Source organism: Leucoraja erinacea, chromosome 29, assembly GCF_028641065.1.
Source record: "Leucoraja erinacea ecotype New England chromosome 29, Leri_hhj_1, whole genome shotgun sequence".
Lineage (NCBI taxonomy): Eukaryota > Metazoa > Chordata > Chondrichthyes > Rajiformes > Rajidae > Leucoraja > Leucoraja erinaceus.
Window position 1 is genome coordinate 15,210,902 of NC_073405.1, and position 24,811 is coordinate 15,235,712.

Here is a 24,811-nt window from a genome sequence, read left to right on the forward strand (position 1 = left end):
GATCATCTGAAATTGTTGAACACCAGGTTGAGTCTTGAGAGCCCAGAGATGTATTGTTGGTATTTTTAGGCTTGACATTAACACAATGTAGGAGGCAAAGGACAGAGCTATCAAAATGCAGTTGAAGCAAAGTGGCATGGTGGTGCAGTAGTAGAGTTGCTACCTTACAGCGCCAGAGACCCAGGTTCGATTCCGACTACAGGCGCTGTCTGTACGGAGTTTATACATTCTACCTGTGACCCAGTGGGTTTTCACCAAGATCTTCAGTTTCCTCCCACACGCCAAAGATGTACAGGTTTGTAGGTTAATTGGCTTCGATAAAAATGTAAATTGTCTCTAGTGCGGGGATCATTGGTCGGTGCGGAATCGGTGGGCCGAAGGGCCTGCTTCCGCACTATCTCTAATCTAAATTAAATTAATGAGTTATGAGTAATTGGAAGCTCAAGGTTATGCACGTGTTGAATGGAGGTGTTCCACAAAAAGTTAGTTGGTTTATCCAATATTGAGAATTATGCATAATGCATGCAGTATGTAATATTTAAAATTCAAGTAAATATGGCCGAGAAAGTTCACAGAATTTTGAATGATGAAAAGAAAGTAATCGTGAATGAGACATAAACCAGAACTGAGGTTCTATGCAGAATCACCCTTGGCTCTATGTTCTGGCCAATAAGGGCCAATATTTCAAAAGCCCTAGGTGAAGTTTCAAGTTGAGACCCAAGGGACTTGACCCAAAACATCACCTATTTTTCTCCAGAGATGCAGCCTGACCTGTTGAGTTACTACTGCTTTTTGTTTGTATTCGGTTTAAACCAGCATCTGCAGTTCCTCCCTACACATTACAAAAGCCTTGATCACTGCGTTCACTTCCAAGCCGCTCACGGGGTAAAATGGAATATGTAATATCCTGTTTGCCTCAGTTTAAAAAATTCCCAATCCACTTAGAACCTTTCCTCTGACTTGCAACTGGTGGGTTAGGTTGGCTGGGCCTCTATTCAAGAATATCCAAGGTTATCATGGGAGATGGAGATTGAGCATCCATAGTTAAAATGCTATGAGTTCTGTTCTTTCTGTTTGTAATTAAGACTGTCCTTCACATGCAATGATGGGAGTTGACCAGAGTCTACTTGCAAAACACTCCCACAAGCAAAGTAAACTACATAGCCAAGACTCAAGATAGGTGGTATGATCATATAAATCAGCATCACACTTATGTGGCAACTCTATATTGGGTAGACACAAAATGCTGTAGTAACTCAGCTGGACAGACAGCATCTCTGGAGAGAAGGAATAGGTGACAACAGACTTTTCGGGTTGCAACCCTTCTTCAGACAGATGTCGGGAGTGGGCGGAACAAAGATAGAATGTCGTCAGAGACAGTAAGACTGATGGGAGAACCGGGAAGGGGGAGGGGATAGAGAGGGAAAGCAAGGGCTAATTTGTGCTAGGCCTCACTCTGACAGTGGAGGAAGTCCAGGACAGAAAGGTCAGATTGAGAATGGGAGGGGGATTTGAAGTGCTGAGCAACCGGGAGATATCCGGTAAGTTAAGACGGGTCCTTGGATGGAGTCAAGGGGGGGAGGTAAAGGGACAGGTGTTGCATCTCCTGCGGTTGCAGGGGAAAGTACCTGGGGAGGGGGTGGTTTGGGTGGGAAGGGACAAGTTGACCAGGGAGTTTTGGAGGGCAACTGCAGGAGATGCAACACCTGTCCCTTTACCTCCCCTCGACTCCATCCAAGGATCCAAACAGTCTTTCCAGGTGAGGCATAGGTTCACTTGCACCTCCTCCAACCTCATGTACTGCATCCGCTGTTCCAGGTGTCAACTTCTCTACATCGGCAAGACCAAGCACAGGCTCGGTGATCGTTTCGCTGAACACTTCCGCTCAGTCAGTCTTAACTGACCTGATCTCCCGGTTGCTCAGCACTTCAACTCCCCCTCCCATTCCCAAACTGACCTTTCTGTCCTGGGCCTCCTCCATTGTCAGAGTGGGGCCTGGCACCAATTGGACGAACAGCACCTCATATTTCACTTGGGTAGTTTACACCCCAGCAGTATGAACATTTACTTCTCTAACTTCAAATAGCCTTTGCTTTCCCTCTCTCGTCCATCCCCTTTACCAGTTCTCCCACCAGTCTTACTGTCTCCGATTACATTCTATCTTTGTCCCGCCCACTCCCCTGACATCAGTCTGAAGAAGGGTCTCGACCCGAAACGTCACCTATTCCTTCTCTCCAGAGATGCTTCTTGTCCCGCTGAGCTACTCCAGCATTTTGTGTCTACCTTCGATTGAAACCGAATCTGCAGTTCTTTCCTACACAAACTCTATATTGGGTTTACTTTGAAATAGTAACTGGCAGTACAGGAGCTGTCCCAGCAAAAATAAAACCCAGTGTGATATCCGGATTGACTGTTGATCCTGACCTGAAATAGTTATTGTAAAGACCAAGCATCTGGAATAACGTTTAAGTGAGTTTTGATTTGGTTAGTTCCTGATTGGGAGAAATATGGGCTTGATTTCAAATTGCAGCTTCTTTAAACTGTTACCTACTCTGAATAGCCTAAGCATTTGAGAACAAATTGGATCACTATTATACTATTATAGTTGATATACTATTGATATACTATTATATCAACTATTATAGTTGTTTGGCCATGACTTTCATGATTGGGAATAGTGATGGAAGCTTTATTTAAATCAACTTTTCAAACGGGACTTGGAACATAAAACTTGGAACTTGAAGCACAAGAACACGTCTGTTGGCCAACAATGTCTGAACATGATGTCAAGACCACTTATCTACCTGCACATAACTCGTATCGCTCTATTCCCTGTATATCTGTATGCCTATCTAAAAGTCTTTTAAATGCGACTAACATACCTGCTTCAGCCACAACCCCCGGCAGCACATTCCATGCACTCGCCACCCTTTGTGTAAAAATAAACTTTGCCCCACACACCATCTTTAAATTTTGTTCTGCACATTTCCTTTAAACTTTGCCCATCTCACCTTAAATTTAGGTCCTCTGGTATTTTTTTTTCATCCTGGGAAACAGATTCTGACCGTCTATCCTATCTATCTATGCCTCTCATCATTTTATGTACTTCTATCAGGTCTCCCCGCAACCTCCGCCGCTCCAGAGATAACAATCTAAGTGTTCAACCTCTCTCTGCAGCTCATGCCTCCTAATCCAGCCATCATTCTGGTAAAGCTCCTCTGCACCATTTCCAAAGCCCCCATATCCTTCCTGTATTGGGGCGACCAAAGCTACACACAGTACTCTAAACGTGACTTAGCCAAAGCCATATAAAACTGCATCATGACTTCCTGAGTCTTGTACTCAAGGCTCCGACCTTTGAAAGCAAACACACCATATGCCTTCTTTACTGCTATCTAGTGTGTTGCCACTTTCAGTGAGTCATGGATTGGACCCCAAGATCCCCGTGTACATCAATGTTGAGGGTCATGTCATTAATTGTTCATATGACCCCCCTAAGAGCAACATCTCACACTTGATTAAGTCAGATTAAACTCCATCTGCCATTTCTGTAGCTGATCTTATTCCCGCTGTATACTTTCACAGCCTTTCTCATCACAGTCTGCAACCCCCAGCGTTCCTGGTGCTTGAATATTCCCCTTCCACCAAAACCCTTTGTTTCTTATCAGTAGACCAGTTCTGAATCCATACCACCGAGTCACTTTAATCCCATGCATTTTAAAAGTCACTATTAAGCTAAATGTTTAAGAAAGAACTGTAGATGCTGGAAAAATCGAAGGTAGACAAAAATGGTGAAGAAACTCAGCGGGTGAGGCAGCATCTATGGAGCGAAGGAATAGGCGACGTTTCGGGTCGAGACCCTTCTTCAGACTGGTGTGGAGGTGGAGGGGGGGCAGGAAGAGGCAGAGACAGCAGGCTGTGGGAGAGCTGGGAAGGGGAGGGGAAGGAGGGAGAAAGCAAGAACTAACCAAAATTGGTGATCAGTTCATACCGCTAAATGATAACTTTTCCAGAGACTCAAATGATGGCTTCACAAGGTTAATGTATGCAAGCAAAGTAGACCTATCTTTCCTGCCGGTATGCAGCCATTACACCCCAACCCCCCCACGTCAAAACTTCAATATGGTATGTTTTGAGGAGCTCCTTTGCTGTCAATTACTTTTTGCCTCTGAATGCTTTTCTTGACATGTAATGATCTATCCATGAAATTACAGGTAATTGCTTCTCACTGGAGGCAAATTAGATTTGAGTCGAACACTGAAAATGGGGTTTGTCTAACTGCCTAAATATTTATGTAACTGCCAAGAGTTCTTTATTCCATGTTTTGAATGTAGATGTCACTAGCTAAACCAACATTTATTGCTCTTGCAGTGGGGGTGGGGGGGGGCTAAGCCATATTCGAAAATTGTCAACTCTTAAAATCTGGAAAAATGTAAAAAGACAGTAACAGTCATTTAAAAATGGCAATAAAAGAAATATAATTTTTTGGTAGGCAGAGTGTAATAATATTATTTCTTCACTATCATTCCACGCATAGATAACGTTTTGGATTGGGACGCTTCTTTAGACTTTCCTTCAGAGTTAATGCAACACTGTTTTGCTCAGAGAATCATTGATATTCTCGTACAGGGTTAAAATGCTTCAGATTAGTATTATAACATACAATATGAAATGTATTATCTACTGTATTATCAGAAACAATGCTTGAATAGAATATGAAAATGAAAGTAGAATGTTAGAAATTCAACTTTGCATGGAGAAGATTATCAATTGTGACAATATCTAGGAAAACAAGTGTGTTTGCAAGATTGGAAACATTTCAGTGCATGGATCTCAGAGCAAGTGCATTAACTGACAAATTTTGCTTTTTCATATATCTGGAAGGCAGACATCACTGGAAACTGGGTTTGCTTCTCACTTGCACCAGAAGTCAGGTCAGGTCAGTTCAGTTTAGTTTATTGTCACGTGTACCGAGGTACATTGTAAAGCTTTCGTTGTGTGCTAACCAGTCAGTGGAAAGACTATACATAATTACAATCGAACCATTCACATGGACAGACACATGATGAGGGAATAACATTTAGTGCAAGGTAAAGCCAGTAAAGTCCGATCAAAAACAATCTGAAGGTCACCAATGAGGGAGATAGTAGTTCTGGACTGCACTCAAGTTGTGGTAGGATGGTTCAGTTGTCTAAAAGCAGCTGGGAAGAAACTGTCCCTGAATCTGGAGGTGTGCGTTTTCACACTTCTATACCTTTTGCCTGATTGGAGAGGGGAGAAGAGTGCCAGGGTGCAACTCATCGTTGATTACGGCCTTGCTGAAGCAAAGTGAGGTATAAATGGAGTCAATGGAAGGGACGTTGGTTTGTGTGATGGTCTGGGATGCGTCTACAATTCGCATTCGCATCCCAATAAAATGCATCTGTAGAAGTTGGTGAGACTTGTTGGGGACATACCGAACTTCCTCAGCCTTCTAAGGAATTGCTTGGTCGTTGCTTCAATATGGATGATTCTGGAGAAGTTGTTGGTGATAAGTACTATTAGGAATTTGTCATTTTCAACCATCGCTACTTTGGCGCTGTCAATGCAAACTGGTGTATGTCTGCTGCTTCGCTTCCTGAAGTCGATCACTATCTCCTTTGTCTTGCTAACATTGAAGTCCTTTCAAATCAGTTTTCAAAAAGTAGGTGTTACATCTTGGACAGTTAGAGTGAGGCCTGGCGTTAAGTACTAGGGGTTATTATGGCTGTGTGTCATCTCAACAATTACCCCATTACATACTTTTTTAGTCCTTGCTAACATATGGGGTGACTTTAAACAAAGCATATTTGACAAACCATAATTTCTGCCAATGTTTTTGCAACTTGATTGATGGAGTCCGGGCATTTTGGGGAATTTCCACATGGCAGTTCTTGATGATCAAAGCTAAGCAGAGGAAAATTACTAAAAGTTCATATTTTTACCATGCCAAAGGATGCATTTCAAATGTTTGAAAATTGCTTCTGACACAATGAATTGCAATTATAATTAAAGAAGTTAACTCTGGAAAGAACACCTCAATATCAAACTAGATCTTAATTGCATTTACAATTAAAGAAGTTAACAATGGACGAATGCCTCAATTTCAAACTAGATCTTATTGAAGTGGTTGTGGAGCTTCAGCCAACATTTGAAGATAAATCAAGTTAACTAACACTTGAGAATCTTTTCCAGAAGTATAATTTATCCACAAAAATTACAAATATATAATGCAGTGCAGTCATTAGCCACTGTTCACGATACAAGATAGATTGTGTAGGAAGGAACTATTGATGCTTGTTTACGCCGAAGATGGACACACATTGCTGGAGTACCTCAGCAGGCTAGGCAGCATCTCTCAACAGAAGGAATGAGTGACGTTTTGGGTTGAGATCCTTCTTCAGACTGAAGAAGGGCGTCGACAAGATAGATTGTGTTAATTCCGGGCAATATGTCTCATCTCCTTGACTTGCAAGATTATATTTATGCTAGCACTGTTGCTTCCTTCACATATTTCACTGTAAGCAATCCAAAGGTGTTTTAACATTCCATCTCCTCGCCATGTAATAAGCCGTAGCCTTTCCTGGTTGAGGCCTTGAGCAGCTGCATTAAATTTGTTTTAACATAATCCTGGATTTTGAAATGTGCCAGTCTGCAACGTTCATTCGTGGGCAGTTTTGTGCATTGGAAGACAAGTTTCAGATGTTGACTTTTACCAAACTGATAAACAACAAATACAGGTGCAATATTATCTGTGAATATGTCTGGATGCAACCCATTGAGCCGAGAGACTTGTATTATATTATTCCATGGGATGAATCTCTGATGACACCATTGCATTACTATCCAGATCACCTTTCATTTTCCCTGTAGCTATCTCGAGGGCAATGCTGATACTTGGGTTGTGCTTGGAGGATTTGACGGGAGGATTCTTGCCACCAGTCAAGCAAAGTGTAGGTGCTTTTTTGTTGTTAACGATGAGGTGTTCTGGCAAATTACTAAATTATTTGTGCTTGATAAACTACCTAGCCAGGTTCGCCATTCCCTTTCTAGCAGGGTCTCAAACATTTCTTGCAGATCACAGAGATAGAGAGCTTTGTGACATGGTGTCAAGACGACAACCTTTTCCTCAATGTCAGCAAATTGAAGGATCTGGTCATTGACTCAGGAAGCGGAATTGGAGTATGTGCACTAGTCTGTATTAATGGTGCCAAAGTGAATATGGAGATGAAGATCGAGTGCTTTAAGTTTTAAGGTGCAAATATCACCAATAATTAGTCCTATTTCAAGCACATAGGCGATACTTCCAAGAAAGCACACTCTTCTTGCACATAAGGCTAACGAAATTTGTCATGCCTTCAATGACCCTTATCATTTCTGCAGATGCATCATAGAAAACAGCAACTGCACTGCCCATGACAGTATGAAATTGCAGGAAGTTGTGAACACAGCTAGTCCCATCACGCAGACCCATCCACCCATCTACTTCATGTGAACCGCACTACCTTGGGAAAGCAACCAACATAATCAAGGACAACTGACATCCCAGTCATTCTTTCTTCTCCCCTCTCCCATCGGGCCGTATATACAAAAGCGTAAAAGCTCTCACCACCAGATTGAAGATCAGCTTCTTCCCTGCTGTTATCACACACTTGAATCAACCTCTCATAAGTCAAGATGTATTCCTGGTCTTTCAATCCACCTTGTTGCAACTTTTGCACTTTTATTGTGTTCAGTTTTTCTGTAGCTGTAACACTCTATTCTGCACTCTGTTTTCTCATTTGCATTACCTGATGTATGGCATCATCATTTCTTGGATACCACACCAAACATTTTCACTCTTGGTACACGTGACCATAGCAAACCAATACTACTATCTGCAGGTTGGTTAATGCGGACCGAGCGGAAGTGTTCGGCAAAACGATTGCCAAGCCTACGCTTGGTCTCACCGATGTAGATCAGCTGACATCTAGAGCAGTAAATGCAATAGATGAGGTTGGAAGAGGTGCAGATGAACCTCTGTCACACCTGGAACGACTGCTTGGGTCCTTGAATGGAGTCAAGGGGGGAGGTAAAGAGACAAGTGTTGCATCTCCTGCGGTTGCAAAGGAAAGTGCCCAGGGAGTGGATGGTGCGGGTGGGACGGGAAGAATTGACCAGGGAGTTACGGAGGGAGTGGTCTTTGCGGAAAGCAGACTGGGGGGAGATGGGAAGATGTGGCGAGTGGTGGGGTCACGTTGGAGGTGGTGAAAATGACGGAGGACTATTTGTTGTATGTGATGGCTAGTGGGGGTGGAAGGTGAGGACTAGGGGGACTCTGCCCTTGTTCCGAGTGGGGGGACGGGAGGAGAGGGGACCTGAGTTCCAGCATTACAAATTATCCAAGCAGCGGGTGTGTTCGGGGTATCCCTGATACCCTTCCTAAACATTTCTGTCTCCCTCAGATTCATCTCTGCTCCAGGAGAACAATCCCACTTTTCCATCGTCTAAATAAGCAAAATCCATTGCTACCCTCATCTTGGTAAATATCTGCATCCTCGCCCAAGTCTCATCCATAGTAGGGGAGGGGGCGGGGGAGAAGAAAGAATTGACAGGGAGTTACGGAGGGAGTGGTCTTTTGGGAACCCCATTCCATCCCATATATGAAGGGGAGTGTGGTCCCCCAGGACTAGGGGGACCCCTGAAGAGGAGGACATTTCCGATGCCCTGGTGTGGAACACCTCATCCTGGGAGCAGATGCGGCGTAGACGGAGGAATTGGGAGTAGGGGATGGAGTCCTTACAGGATGAAGGGTGGGAAGAAGTGTAGTCCAGATAGCCATGGGAGTCAGTGGATTTATAGTGGATGTCGGTCACAAGTCTGTCACCTGCAATCGAGATAGTGAGGTCAGGAAATGGTAAGGAAGTGTCGGAAATGGTCCAGGTGTATGAGTGCCGGATGGAAGTTGTGTATCAATCTACAAGGAACTTTGCTTTGGTTGCATTGCATACTTCAGTTTGCATTGTTATGGTGTTACCTACTATTACTGTTAATTTATTGTATTATTGTGTAACTGTACAGCTGCGGGAAGTAAAAATGTCATGTTTCCATTTGTGGTGTAAATGACAATTAAACACTCTTGACTCTCCAGACTCTTCTGAACTTGACATGGTGCTTGAGGTCCAAAATAGAGATGATGGTGTGAGGCTGCAGCCTCAAGTTTTGCCAAGAGTTATATTGAGTACCTGAATACTGAATCTTTTCAGTGATATTAACATCTCTAACATGTTGTAGCTTTTAAAAACTTTGGTTGGGTCACGTTTGGAATAATGTGTGTGATAATGATTGTTCCCATTACCTGAAAGATGTGGACATTTTGGAGAGGGATCAGAAGTGGTTTGTCAGGATGATGCTTGGATTTGTTGGTATTATCTATAAGGAGAGGTTGCCAAAACTTGGAGTGGCAGAGGTTGCAGGGAGTTCTGAGAAATATAGTTCTGAAAAGTATATTCAAAGAATATACAATTATGAGAGGCACAGATTGGATGGATAGTCGGACCTTCCTTCCCAGGGCGGGAATGTTAAAGATTGGACATAACTAAGGGGTGAGAGGTAAAGTTTAAAGGAGATCATAAGTGATAGGAGCAGAATTAGGCCATTCAGCCCATCAAGCCTACTCCACCAATCAATCATGGCTGATCTATCTCTCCCTCCTAACCCCATTCTCCTGCCTTCTCCCCATAACCTCTGACACCTCTGAGATGTGCGGCACATGTTTTTTTTTTACATATAGGATGGTGGGTGCCCAGAAAGCACTGCCAGGGGTGGTGGTAGAGGCAGATATTATAGTGGTGTTTAAGAGGCTTTTAGATATGCACATGGATATGCAGGGAATTGAGGGATATGGTTCACATGTAAGTCGAGGAGATTAGTTTATCTTGGCATGTGTAGCACAGACATTGTGGACCGAAGGGCCTGTTCCCGTGCGATTCTGTTCTATGTTCTTAACAGGGGTAGGAACAGCATAACGAGGTAATAGTAAACGGGGTGCATTGTTCTTTAAATATAATTTTTAATCTTCACAAGCCCAGATAACTAGTGTAACTGGATACTGAAGAAAATGCAGGAAGATAAGGTGACAATAGAAATTAAGCATATGTATGAGTTCAACGCTTCAAAAGGTGGAACAGAGTACACAGATTTGGAGTGAAATTTGCAAAATGGATTAAGGGTGCATGTAAAAAATATTAGCAGTTAAAATCAAGATAAACTGGGAGGCTTTATAAAGGAAAAGGGAAAATGTATAACAAAGCAAAGGGTAGATTTAACTGTAGTGTTGAGGTGTAAGATATTTTATTCTAAATGTATACTTTGCTTCTGCCGTCTTGGAAAAGGAGCTGGATACAGACATTTAGGGGAAACAGCTGTAGCAATCGGGGCTTTAGCAATTAAAGGTGGGTAAATCAGCAGGGTAGACCATAAAATGTCCCACACGTATGTGGCAATTGAAAAATAGCATGGGCTCTGACTGTCATTTTAATATCCCTTGGTGACAGGTACTGTAGCATTGTCATAGTTTGTTTGCAGGCTACTTGGGTTTTGTGACTTCAAAGGCCATGTTACTATTTGATTGGATAGTTATGTACATGTTATCAACATATTTCTAACAGACCCTGATGTTAACAATTTAACAACTTTAAAAGTACGCCATGGTTATTTGGTAGACATAAAATTCAATCAAGAAAGATTATTCAGGTCAACACATTTAAATAAGAGTTGTTTGTTTTTCTCAGTTATATTGAATCCTACAGTCCTGAATATGGACACAATGTTTCTGGAATAAGTTAAAATAAACCAGTATAATTTCCAATTAAATTGTTTATTTGTGATTTTGCATCACTCTTCAGATAAACCCTTTGGGGCCCTTCAGTGGAATAGAAACCTTTTTTGTAGAAATGTTGTAAATAGCAGTGGATTTTATCTTGGTCTTGGCAAAAATCAAGTGGCAGTGACAGGAACCATTTTCAAACTTTTGATGCAATCGCTTATTTGCCATTCAACACAAGTTACTATTTGATTTAATTAAGCCATTTGTTTGGTTGGAAAGTGAATTTTGCAGTTCCCTGCTTCTGTATGCATTGTGAAGTAAACATGGAAGCTCTGAACTAACTGCAGATTTAACATGTACAGAGTGTTTGCCTAATGTCTGACGTTCATTCTTTCTGAAGAGCACTTCAAGTGTCTTTAGCATGAAAATGATCTTACAAATTTAGTCCTTCTGACTATTTTTCCAACGTTGCTAATTTTTTAACAAAATATTTTTTTTAAACCTGAAATGTATTCTGCAGCTCTTTAGGTTTCTGTTTCACTGCAGCTCTCAGACAGTGAGGTGTAATTTGACATTTTGCGTCAGTGGTACAACTTTTCTGCTAAATTAAATCAAATGATAGTTATGCTGTAACCACTGATTAATATAAATTAACAAATTGTTTTCAGCTTCTTTCGATGCATACACTGCTGCTGGATGGAAGCATTGTATTAAAGAAATTGCAGCATCAGCCAGATGTAGCCATGACATTTTGGTATACATTTTCCGATTTCAGAACAATTAGTTTGAATCAAATCTGATCTACATATGTAATTATTCCAAACGTTACTTTTTTGAAAAGTGTCATTAATACAGCACCTTCCAAGATCTTGAGGTCCTAAAATGCTGCACAGCCAATGCAGTATTTTTGAAGGAAATATGGCAGTCAATTTATGTAGTATACTCATTTAAACCAAGGTGATAACTACTATTTATTGGAGGAATAAATCTTGGTCAGCACTACTGTGAGAATGTTCTTGTTTCTCTAAGATTGTTTCTAGTCTTTTACTTCAAGGAGGCAATTAACCTAGACTTAAAATCTCTTTTGAAAGACTGCACTTTTGACACGGTAGACTTCCATGTTACTGTATTGATGTTAATCCTGTGTATTTAGGTAAACTGTTGTAACCCTAGCCTCGTCTCTTAGTACAGCAGTTCAGCATTTCAGCAGTCATTTTTCCAAAAGTATTGTATGGTTTCCTGTTTCACATCAACTGTATCAGGAAATATTATGAATATATATATATATATATTGTCATTAATGCTCTGCATAAGAAGCAAGTGTATTAAAAACTAACATATAGCTAATTGTTAGTGAAAGCTAATGTACTTGATAAAAACATATTCCCTATCTGGCGTTCGAGACTGTTGCGGCCACTACTTTTGCTAATGCCTTACAAGGTTCTGTGGCAGACCCAATGCTCTTTAACCAATTGAATGCAAGGCACGACTGCCTGGTCAGCAGAGTCAATGTAATTTAGAACATACAAGCTCAATCCTGCTCAGTTGTTTGATACATTAATTGAGCTTGTATTTTTGTTACCTTTGAAATACCACTACAAAATACTATTGACATTTTCATTCAATGCTTCCAAGTATCAACAAAATGAAATGTATCCACTTGCTCTAGCAATGAAGCATGGCGGAAGATAGGACCACAAATTAGTGAGGTTTTCTCTTTTAATCAGAAAGTAGTTGACAATATTTGATTTGTTCAACCCCTATTTTAGGATTACAGGATTTTGGCCAAGTACTTTTGTGTTATATTTATGTAAATTTCCCAACAACTCAAAACTAAGATAGGAACAATATAGTGGAACTGTACTGCACAGATTCAAGGTGTAAATATGAGCAGTTTGGAAGAAAGGAGACAAATGAAATCCTTTAAGATCAAGTACCTTTTGTAATGTTTTCAAGATAAACATTTATTGCCCATTCTTGACCGTATCTGAGATTGGTGGTTCACAGTTTTTAATATGTTGCAATCGGTGCAATTAAAGTTCTTCCCCATTGCTATCCAGTCAGGCGATCCAGGACGATGGAACAATGATTTCCAATTCAGGATAATGTGTAACTTGGAGTAGAATTTAACGGTGGTTGTGGGCTTGTGTATCTCCTGTCATTGATCCATATAAGCGCTAAAGATTGCAGGTTTGCTGGATGGCGAGCTTCAGTAGGATATTACAGCCACAACACTGCTGGACTATGTGACAGTTTGTGATGGAGCATCAATTAATTGATTTGCAACAACCCAGATGTTAACTAACTACTTAGAAACATAGATCAAATAGGTGCAGGAGTAGGCAATTCGGTCCTTCGAGCCAGCACCACCATTCAATATGATCATGGCTGATCATCTAAAACAGGGGTCGGCAACCTTGTTCTGCATAGAGGCTGGGACGCATGTCGGTGAGCGGATGGCGGGCCACATCTATCATGTGTGCACAAGGATCCTGCCCCGAATGGCAGGCATCAAATCACGTGTCACAGACGTTAGGCAAAAATGCTGGAGAAACTCAGCCGGTGAGGCAGCCTCATGCAATCCTTGCATGTCTCACCCGCTGAGTTTCTCCAGCATTTTAGTCTACGTTCGATTTTTCCAGCATCTGCAGATCTTTTTTAAACGTGTTCACAGAAGGTGCGTGGCCGTGCCGGCGGCTTTGCGCAGGATGCAGTACAGCCAGAGCTCGGCCCCGCCCGGCAGCTACTGCTGCTCGGGGCGCCCGGCGGGCCAGATTACGGGTTAGGGGCTGCATTCGGCCCAGGGGCCATAGGTTGCCGACACCTAATCTAAAATCAGTACCCCGTTCCTTCTTTTTCCCCATATCGCTTGATTCCTTTAGCCCCAAAAGCTAAATCTAACTCTTGAAAACATCCAGTGAATTGGCCTCCACTGCCTTCTGTGGCAGAGAATTCCACAGATTCACAACTCTCTGGATGAAGAAATTTTTCCTCATCCCAGTTCTAAATTGACAATAAACTATATGCAGCTGGGATATTTATTGATATAAAGAAAGCATTTGATACGATCAATCATGATATTTTATTAAAAAAATTAGAAAGGTATGGCATCAGAGGTCTAGTACTGGATTGGATAAAAAACTATTTAAGTAACAGGCAACAGTTTGTGAAGCTGGGTTGCTACAATTCTACATGTTTGGACATTGCTTGTGGTGTCCCCCAGGGGTCAGTGTTGGGTCCAAAACTATTCATCATTCATCAGGACGACAGATAGCACAATGGGCTAAGAGTTCGGCTGGCGACCGGAGGGTAGCCGGTTCAAATCCCGCTTGGAGTGCATACTGTCGTTGTGTCCTTGGGCAAGACACTTCACCCACCTTTGCCTGTAATGGAATGTTACGGCGGCAGGCGCGGGCACACCGCGACGCCCTGTGTCTCCCTTTCAAGGGAGATGCTAAAAATGCATTTCGTTGTCTCTGTACTGTACACTGACAATGACAATAAATTGAATCATTTCATTTCATTTCATATAAACGACATTTGTAATGTGTCCAATGCCTTGAGGCTGGTCTTGTTTGCAGACAACACTAATATTTTTTGTTCTGGGGAGAATTTAAAACAACTACTGGACAAAATAACAAAAGAAATGGGCGAACTGAAAACATGGTTTGACAGGAACAAAATATCTTTAAACTTGAGCAAAACCAAAATAATGTTATTTGGTAATTGCAGATCAATTACACAAGCAAATATAAAGATAAATGGGGTTGAAATTGAATGAGTTCATGAAAATAAATTTATTGGGGTTATAATGGATGATAGAATCAGCTGGAAATCACACATTAAACATGTACAATCCAAACTGTCAAAAAGCATTTCTGTATTACACAAAGTTAAGCAGGTTCTGGATCACAAATCACTCCGCATTCTCTACTATTCACTAATCTTACCCTATTTAAATGACTGTGCAGAAGTCTGGGGCAATAACTATAAAAGTTCGCTACATTCATTAACTATTCTGCAAAAAAGAGCAATACGTATTATTCACAATGTCGGGTATCTGGGTCACACTAATCCATTATTCTTACAGTCAAAATTATTAAAATTAGAAGATTTGGTTGCATTTAAAACAGCACAGATAATGTTTAGGGCCAGAAATAAAAACTTACCTGGAAATATACAAACATTATTCAATGAGCGAGTGGGGGGTTATAATTTAAGAAGAATATTTAATTTTAAGGTACAAAGAGTCCGCATGACCAGAAAAACTTTTTGTATTTCGGTCTGTGGAGTAGGATTGTGGAACAGTTTGAATGTGGAGTTAAAGCAATGTCCAAATATGAACCAGTTCAAAATGACATACAAAAACTTTTTTTCACAAGGTACAGGGACGAAGGGGATGGTTGACAAACAGGGGTTAACGTTTATTTATTATTTTATTATTTATTTATGTTTTTTGGTTACTTCATACATATTACTTGTATGTGTATATCAGTTGTATGTGTATATATATGTCTGTATGCATCTCTAAAAATTGTCTAGGGTATTATTATTAATTAATTAATTATTAAATATGGAAGAAGGGTTTAGGGAGAAGGGGTGAGATTAAATAAGTTATTCTTCTCACTCCTTTTCGAGCTTGTAAAGAAAAAGTGTTGGACATTTAAATTTTGCTTTATGGTTTTCATTGCTTTGCAAATATTGCCTGGAATATCCAATTGTTTGACTACTTCAATTTTGTTCTTGTTATTTATTCCTATTTATGTCTTTACTTGTTTGGAACAAATAAACAAATAAACAAATAAATAATAATAAATAATAAATGGCCTATCCTTTATTGTTAAACTGTGACCCCTGGTTCTGGACTCCCCCCAACATCTGGAACATTTTTCCTGCATCTAGATTGTCCAACCCTTTTAAGAATTTTATGTCTCTATAAGCTGCCCTCTCATTCTTCTAAATTACAGTGAATACAAGCTCAGTCGACCCATTCTTTCATCATATGTCAGTCCTGCCATCCTGAGAATTAACCTGGTGAACCTACTCTGCACTCCAGGTGCTGTATCACCAGGGCTTTTTACAACTGCAGTAGGACCCCCTTGCTCCTAACCTCAAATCCTCTCGCAATGAAGGCCAACATGCCATTAGCTTTCTTCACTGCCTGCTGTACCTGCATGCTTACTTTCAATGACTGGTTTGCAAGCACACCCATGTCTCGTTGCACCTCCTTTTCTTAATCTGACACCATTCAGATAATAATTTGCCTTCGTTCTTGCCATAAAAGTGGATAACCTCACATTATACTGCATCTGCCCACTCACCCAACCTATTTAAGTCACCCTGTAGCCTCATAGCATTCATCGCAGCTCACACTGCCACCCAGCTTTGTGTCATCCGCAAACTTGGATATGTCACATTTAATTCCTTCATCTAAATCTTTAATATATATTGTACATAACTGGGGTCCCAGCACCGAGCTTGCGGCACCCCACAGGTCACTGGCTGCCATTCTGAAAAGGACCCGCTAATTCTTACTCTTTGCTTCCTGTCTGCCAACCAGTTCTCTATCCATGTCAATACCCTACCTCCAATACCATGTGCTCCCATTTAACACACTAATCTCTTGTGTGGGACCTTGTCAAAGGAGTGTTGTGGGTCCTGGACACATCCAGAAAAGTGGAGAGCATTTAGCAGTAGAGCTTTGGTGTCTTAAATAGTTAAAATGGATCTCTGACTGAAAACGTTACATTTATTTCTGCAACTTAAATGTTGTGCAAAATGCCTCTTCTAATGTCAATCTTCAATTTTCATTCTGATTCCTAACCTTGTACACAAAGATAATATGTTCAGAATGAACTGCCACCCTTTGCAGTACATACATATGGATACCTTGTACTTTCCTGATACACTATCTATATTTGAATGCTCTATTTTCAGAGGAGTAATTCAGAATTTTAAAAATCCCTTTACTCGGACCAAGGAAAAGCAAAAAAACCATACACTGATACCTAAAATTATGTTATTTTTCAACAGGCCGGCTTGTTCAGAAGAGCAAAAACAAACAACAGCAATTCGAACAGCATTCGATTCCTTGCGCTTTCTCTGCCATTCAAAAATCTATATATCTTCATTTTTAATATATCCAAACGCTGGGCCCTTATAGACCATTCTGTATAGTGGCATGGTGGCACTGCAGAGCTCCACAGATCTGGGTTCTATTAGGAAAGTGCTGCCAAGGTAAAAGAGAAACCATTATCTTGCTCATTGGTATAGAAAGCACAGAAGATGGCAAGACCCATAACAGCATTGATGTAAGAGTGGACTTGAGATCCATATCCTTAGTTCCCTAAAAGAGGAAACACAAGTAAATAAATAAGATATAAGGTTTTATTGAGAATAAGTCAGGAAATCATGTTGCAGCTTTATAAAACTTTGGTCAGGCTGCATTTGCAGTATTTTGTGCAGTTCTAGTCTCTATTGCAGGAAGGATGTGAAGGATTTGGAGAGGGTGCAGAAGAGGTTTACCAGGATGCTGACTGAATTAGAGGGTTTTGAATAGTCTCGGAAGCAGTCACGATGGGAAAAGTTTGACCTTGCATTTTGTGAATCTCTAGTACTGATTATTTATATTTGGGGTAGACAAAAGTGCTGGAGAAACTCAGCTGGTGAGGCAGCATCTATGGAGCGAAGGAAATAGGCAACGTTTCGGGCCAAAACCCATTTTCTGACTGTCTGGCTGTCTGAATGGTCTATTTCAGAAAATTTCTCCAGCACTTTTGTCTACCTTCGATTTTCCAGCATCTGAAGTTCCTTCTTAACCAGCTGATTATTTATATTATGCTAATGCACAGCCTCTTGTGACGTGCCAAACTTGTTATCCCCATGAATTGGCACTAAAACCTTTAACACATGGCAAAGCCGTGCCAACAGATTTTCATAGCTATTGAAGGTGTCAAAGATCTGGATACTTAAAAATATCCTGCTTACAGCAACCCCCTTCATTCATACTCCCTGCAGCTCAACTGCTTTTGTCTTTCCCAATTCTGATGAAAGCTCGTTAATCTGAACATTAACTATATTTCTCTTCCTATAGATACTCTGATCTGAGTATGTCGAGCATTTTTTTAATTTTGTAATTCCAGCCCATTTTCAGATTTCCAGCATCTGTTTTGGTTTGGTTTTCATATCTCATTCTTCTGCCTGGTCAACCAGTCTTCATATTTAACTTTATATTGTGTTGAGAACAGACACTGAGGGCTGAAGTGCATGTTCCTGTGCTGTACTGTTATATGTTCTATGTTTGTATATCAACCCGTTGTTCAGAAATAAACCTTTTAATCTAATAATCAACCTAATGAACCTTACCTGTACTGCCACCAAGGGATATACTTTATTAAATAATAAGCAGTAGTCCAGGTGTGGGTTTACCGGTAATCTATAAAGTTGCATCAAAACTTCCCCACTTTTATACTTGCACCCCTTGTAATAAAGAGGATCATTCCATTAGTGGTTCTAATTGCATGCTGCATTTTTAAACTACCTTTTTCTTTCATCTACTGGACTGCAGATCTCAGTGTTTAAATAATTTGTTGCTTCATTCTTCCTTCTAAAATGGATTAAACCACTGAAGGAACTCAATGAGTCAAGCAGCATCTATGGAGGGAAATGGACAGATTACATTTTGGGTTGGGGGACCCTTCTGACCTCCTGAGTTCCCCCAGCAGTTTGTTTTGTACTCAAAATTCCAGCATGTTCAGTCTCCTGTGTCTCCATTTTATTACTCCATTGTGAAATCATCTCAAAGTATACCCTCTTTGAAAATGTTTTAGAGGTACATTACCAAGGTAATGCCACTGTGGTTATGGGAGATTTCAATATTCAGGTAGACTGGGAAAACCAGGTTGGTTGTGGACCCCAAGAAAGGGAGTTTGTAGAGTGCCTCCGAGATGGATTCTTAGAGCATCGTGTAATGGAGCCTGCCAGAGAGAAGGCAATTCTGGATTTAGTGTTGTCTAATGAACCAGATTTAAAAAGGGAACTCATGGTAAAGGAACCACTAGGATGTAGTGACCATGATATGATAAGTTTTAATCTGCAATTTGAGAGGAAAAAGGTTAAATCAGAAGTGTCAGTGTTGCAGTTGAACAAAGGGGACTATGAAGGCATGAGAGAGGAGCTGGCCAAGGACGACTGGAAAAGGGTCCTAGCTTGGTCCTAGAATGACGGTGTAACAGCAATGACAGGAATTTCTGGGCATAATCCAGAAGATGCAGGATCATTTCATTCCAAAGAGGAAGAAAGATTCTAAGGAGAGTAAGAGGCAACCGTGGCTGACAAGGGAAGTTAGGGATGGTATAAAACTAAAAAAAAGGTGTATTATATAGCAAAGAGTAGCGGGAAGTCAAAGGATCGGGAAACTTTCAAAATACATCAGAAGGCAACTAAAAGGGCAATACGGGGTGAAAAGATGAAGTACGAAGGTTAACTGACCAAGAATATAAAGAAGGATAGTAAAAGCTTCTTTAGATATGTTAAGAGATTAGCAAAGACAAATGTGGGTCCCTCGAGTGCAGAAACATGTGAAATTATTATGGGGAACAAGGAAATGGCAGAAGAGTTGAACAGGTACTTTGGTTCTGTCTTCACTAAGGAAGACACAAACAATCTCCCAGATGTATGTGAGGACAGAGGAACTGAAAGAAATTTGCATTAGGCGAGATATAGTATTGGGTAGACTGCTGGGACTGAAGGCTGATAAATCCCCAGGGCTTGATCGTCTGCAGCCCATGATACACAAGGAGGTGGGTCTAGAAATCGTTGATGCGTTGGTGATCATTTTCCAATGTTCTATAGATTCAGGATCAGTTCCTGTGGATTGGAGGGTAGCTAATGTTATCCCACTTTTCAAGAAAGGAGCGAGAGAGAAAACGGGGAATATAGACTAGCTAGCCTGACATCAGTGGTAGGGAAGATGCTCGAGTCAATTATTAAAGAAGTAATAACAATACATTTTGGATAGCAGTGAAAGGATTGGTCCAAGTCAGCATGGATTTATGAAAGGGAAATCCTGCTTGACTAATCTTCTGGATTTTTTTGAGGATGTGACAAGTAAAATGGATGGAGAGCCAATTGATGTAGTGTATCTGGACTTTCAGAACGCCTTTGATAAGGTCCCACCACAGGAGATTAGTGGGCAAAATTAGAGCACATGGTATTTGGGGTAGGGTATTGACACGGATAGAGAATTGTTTGGCAGACAGGAAGCAAAGAGTAAGAATAAATGGGTCCCTGTCAGAATGGCAGGCAGTGCAAGTGGAGTGCCACAAGGCTCGGTGCTGGGGCCGCAACTATTTACAATATATATTAATGATTTAAATGATGGAATTAAAAGTAACACTAGCAAATTTGCAGATGACACAAAGCTCGGTGGCAGTGTGAACTGCGAAGATGATGCAAAGAGGTTGCAGGGTGATTTGGACAGATTGAATGAGTGGACGGATGCAGTATAATGTAGATAAATGTGAGGTTATCCACTTTTGCGGCAAGAACAAGGAGGCAGATTATTATCTCAATGGTGTCAGATTAGGGAAAAGGGAAGTGCAACAGGACCTGGGTGTCATTGCGCACCAGTCACTGAAAGTAAACAACAGGTACTGCAGGCAATAGACAACAGGTGCAGGAGTAGGCTATTCGGCCCTTCGAGCCAGCAACGCCATTCAATATGATCATGGCTGATCATCCCCAATTAGTACTTCGTTCCTGCCTTCTCCCCATATCCCCTGACTCTGCTATTTTTAAGAGCCCTATTAAGCTCTCTCTTGAAAGCATCAAAGAAATGGGTTTCAATGGCAGTGAAGAAAGCTAATGGCAGTGAAGAAAGCTGATTGGCCTTCATAACGAGAGGATTTGAGTATAGGAGTAAAGAGGTCCTTCTGTAGTTGTACAGGGCCCTGGTGAGACCACATCTGGAGTATTGTATGCAGGTTTGGACTCCTAATTTGAGGAAGGACATCCTTGCTATTGAGGGAGTGCAGCATGCGTTCACGAGGTTATGGCGCGACTGTCATATGAGGAAAGATTGGAAAGACTGGGTTTGTATTCACTGGAATGTAGAAGGTTGAGGGGGGATCTTATAGAAACATATACAATTATAAAAGGACTGGACAAGCTGGATGCAGGAAAAATGTTCCCAATGTTGGGGGAGTCCAGAACCAGGGGCCACTGTCTAAGAATAAAGGGGAGGCCATTTAAAACTGAGATGAGAAAACGTTTTCACCCAGAGAATTGTGAATTTGTGGAATTCTCTGCCACGGAAGGCAGTGGAGGCCAATTCACTGGATGAATTTAAAAGAGTTAGATAGAGCTCTTGGGGCTAGCGGAATCAAGAGGTATGGGGAGAAGGCAGGCACGGGTTACCGTTTGTGGATGATCAGCCTTGATCACAATGAATGGCGGAGCTGGCTCGAAGGGCTGAATGGCCTCTCCCGCACATATTTTCTATGCTTTAAAGGGTCCCAACCTGAAATGGCCTATTTTCCTCCACAAATGTGGTCTGACCTTCTGAAATCTTTTGACCTTTTTTTTGCTCAATATTGCAGTATCTCGTATCTCGTGTATATCCAAGTCCCATTTTGTTATATATGCCAGTTTAATTCGCACTCGCAATTTATCCATATCATTTTGTAGACTATTCTTCTCATGGTACTTATCTTTGTATCATTTTCAAATATGGCTGTATGCAAGCTATTTAGGTGGACTAAAAACAATTGATGAGCCAGCACTACTTACTGGTGATTACCATTCTGAAGCTGACCCTTTTTTTGTTTTCTTTTAGTTTACCATTCTCCTATGTATGCAAATGCGTTACATCTCTTTCCTTTACCGTCTCCCACCCCCTCCTGCAAGTGCACAGGTTTTCTTCCACATTTACAAAGTGGGGATACCCACGGGCACTACATGTGGTGCATGCTGTACCTGTCTTTGAGTCTGACCTATTGCACAAAGATGCTTTTAATTAGAGCCTTTTAGGTGCTCCATTTTCTCCTCTATGACCTGTTATTTTTTTCCCCCAACAGTACTTACCAACTCGACAAAACATTGCTTCTATCACCTTTTTAAGCAATGCAAAAGGTTAATGCAGATTAGAACAGTTAAGCCCCTCATTGTCTCTCAGTGATTTAGTACGTAATTTGTGCTTGTCCCATTATTAACCTCTGGCTTCTAACACATGAAACAACCCACTACATTAAAAAAAGGGCACAAAGTGCTGGAGTAATTCAGCGGGTCACACAGCATTCCTGGAGTAAAATGGACAGGTGTTTTTGGGTTGGGACCCATCTTCACACTACTCTCCGGCTGAAGAATTGTCCTGACCTGCAATGTCACCTATCCATGTTCTCCAGGGATGCTGCCTGAACTGCTGATTTACTCCAGCACTTTCAATATTTTGTAAACCAGCATCTACAATTCATGTTTCTCCAAACCATCAACCACAGAGGATTGAAATTGTTTCTCCGCAGCCACGGTTCACCAAGCGAAGAGTTGCCTGAGTTCAATTGGTAGATTCATAGATGTGACCGAATTATATTAGGCTTATTTTTATTATTGAACTTGCATGTTATCCCAGTACCATATTTGCTCTGGAGTAGAGGAAAAGGGCATGGATGAAGGACAATAGAAAGGGAATCGACCTAATTTTATTTTGGTTTGGAGAAGTGAGGTAAACATTTCTAGTCCCAGGGCAATGCTCTAACAAAATGTAATTCGGGCAGTATTTTCCACATTTAATAGGCAACATATGAGCCCTTTATTTATTGTGTTTGTGAAAGTGTGAGAGTACAATGAACCATGTTGAGACTTGCAACTCCAGATTTCCCACAGCAGCTTGAGTAAACAGAACAATTTCTGTACACCATCCACCACAACCTATAATTGTTCCAGGGAGAGCAACCTGGGAATGAATTAAAACAAATTCTGTACGGATGCACTGCTGTTTCATGCCCAAGTATGCTTTGCTTACAATCTAATCACATGTCCAATCTGTATACATCAGAGATTTGCTGGTACAGGAGTCTCCTTGGCAATCACTTTACCATCTTCCCTTTAGTGATGACTCAACTTTTAGTTACTCTGGTGTATCATGTGGAACCAAATTATTTTAATGTTACACAGAACTACATATTTTTTGAAGGAGACCCTCTCACGAGATTAAAACATTTTCATTGTTTGAATTCGTAGTATATTTGTTATCTGTTCATGAATGGAACCTTTTCACAAGGTGCTTGTTCAGCCTAACCATCTCTTCCGTTTTGATATTAAGTGCATGTGTGGAGACTCGCCAAATGCTATCTTCTGATTCCCTATATCTGCCGTACTCAGTCATGTCTTCCTATCCCTCCTTGATTATCAGTGTCTGAATTTATGACATCCACCTCGTCAAATCTGTTCGATAAAAATACGATATTGCTTCATCTCATTCCCACTACTTTATTCATCTCTCCCATTTCCTCTCTTCCCCCTCCCCCTCCCCCCCCCCCCCCCCCCCCCTCCCCTCTCTCTCCCCCCTTCTCTCTCTCTCCCCTATCTCTCTCTCTCTCTCTCTCCCCCCTCCCCCCTTTTATATTCCACTTTTACTTTGAGTACATACTTGTCTGTTTAACCCACATTACTGTGAATAGACAATATTGTCTGTTTGACTAGCCTCTCTACTTTGCATTGTGTCCATTGTTCTCTCATGAGTAACCTAGATATCTTAAAACTTGGTTGTCTTAAATATTGTATCTTAATAATATTTGCTGTTCAGTAATCTCATTTTCTTGCACCAACATTAATATAGAGCATAGAGAAGACATCCCAATCAAAGTTTGCCAACATGGCCAGCTGATCCCTTTTAATAGCTGTGCATCTAAGGAGTTCTTAAGGTGGGGTTCTGTGTTTCGTGATTGCTGTGTCCAGACATTTGAGATTTTGGTGATCAATTGCTATCTTGTATGTTCATCATGTATTTCATTGATTAGTATATTAATTTGCTTGTGGTGCTGGTACTCATTAATTAGCGTTTTCATCATAAAATGGTTTAAGATCACCATTTTTGAGAAGGCAGCACAAAGCATTTGTCATCATTTGCATAATTGTAAGTTGGCCTTGTCAACTATTTTTGGGTATTCTCTCATTAAATTGGTTCTGAAAAATAAAACTGTTGTAAGTACCATGAGCATCAAAGGCTTCCATGCCTGTAACTGAGCAATGTTCTATGTGGACTCCTTCAGCACGTTGAATTTAAATGGAAAAAATACAACTATCTATGAATTTGTTACTGAAGCTTTTTACATAGAATAGTATAGTTCAGTTCAGTTGAATTCTTTGTCACGTGTACTGAGGTACAGTGAAAAGCTTTTTGTTGCATGCTAACCAATCAGCAGAAAGACAATACATGATTACAATCAGTTCATTTACAGTGCAACGATTTTAATGTGAGTTAGTAGATCGGCTTCTGTGGCTAGCACGCAAATAGTCGCATGTGTTGGGCGCCATCTTGGAAGGTGCCAGTCTATACAGCACCGAAACAGGCCCTTGGACCCGCTATGTCTATGCCAAGCATGATGCCGAGCTAAACTAATCCCCTCTGCCTGCACGTGATTCATTTTCCTCCATTCTCATCATATCCATGTGCTTATCTAAAAGTCTAACGGCTATCACCATCCCTGGTAGTGTCTCCTCTTAAAGTCTTTCTGACATTCCAAAGAATACCATCCGTCCAACTTTTCCTTATTGCTCAAACCTTCTAATCCAGGCAGCATTCTAGTAAAAATTCTCTGCACCCCATCCAACGCCTTTTCTGTAACAGGGTGATCAGAAGTGCACACAATATTCCAAATGTGGTCTTAACTGTTGAAAATGAGGGCTTAATGGTGAAGGAGCCTGCACTCTGTGTTTTCAATTGGTTTTGAACTGACCTTGCATCCGCTGCTCTAGGTGTCAACTGCT

The 24,811-nt window shown here is 41.0% G+C and overlaps 1 protein-coding gene across 2 annotated transcripts in view; it reads left to right on the forward strand.

The window, feature by feature from the left end:
* crsp7 (cofactor required for Sp1 transcriptional activation, subunit 7) overlaps nt 1-24,811 on the forward strand; it is a 73,150-nt gene that overhangs the window by 30,169 nt on the left and 18,170 nt on the right. The window contains exon 2 of one of the 2 annotated variants that reach the window (XM_055658717.1): nt 23,661-23,745. The exons of the other annotated variant lie outside the window; for it this stretch is intronic. The gene's annotated coding sequence lies outside the window, so the exon portion shown is untranslated. The remainder of the gene's footprint in view (nt 1-23,660; nt 23,746-24,811) is intronic. 2 annotated transcript variants of the gene reach the window in all.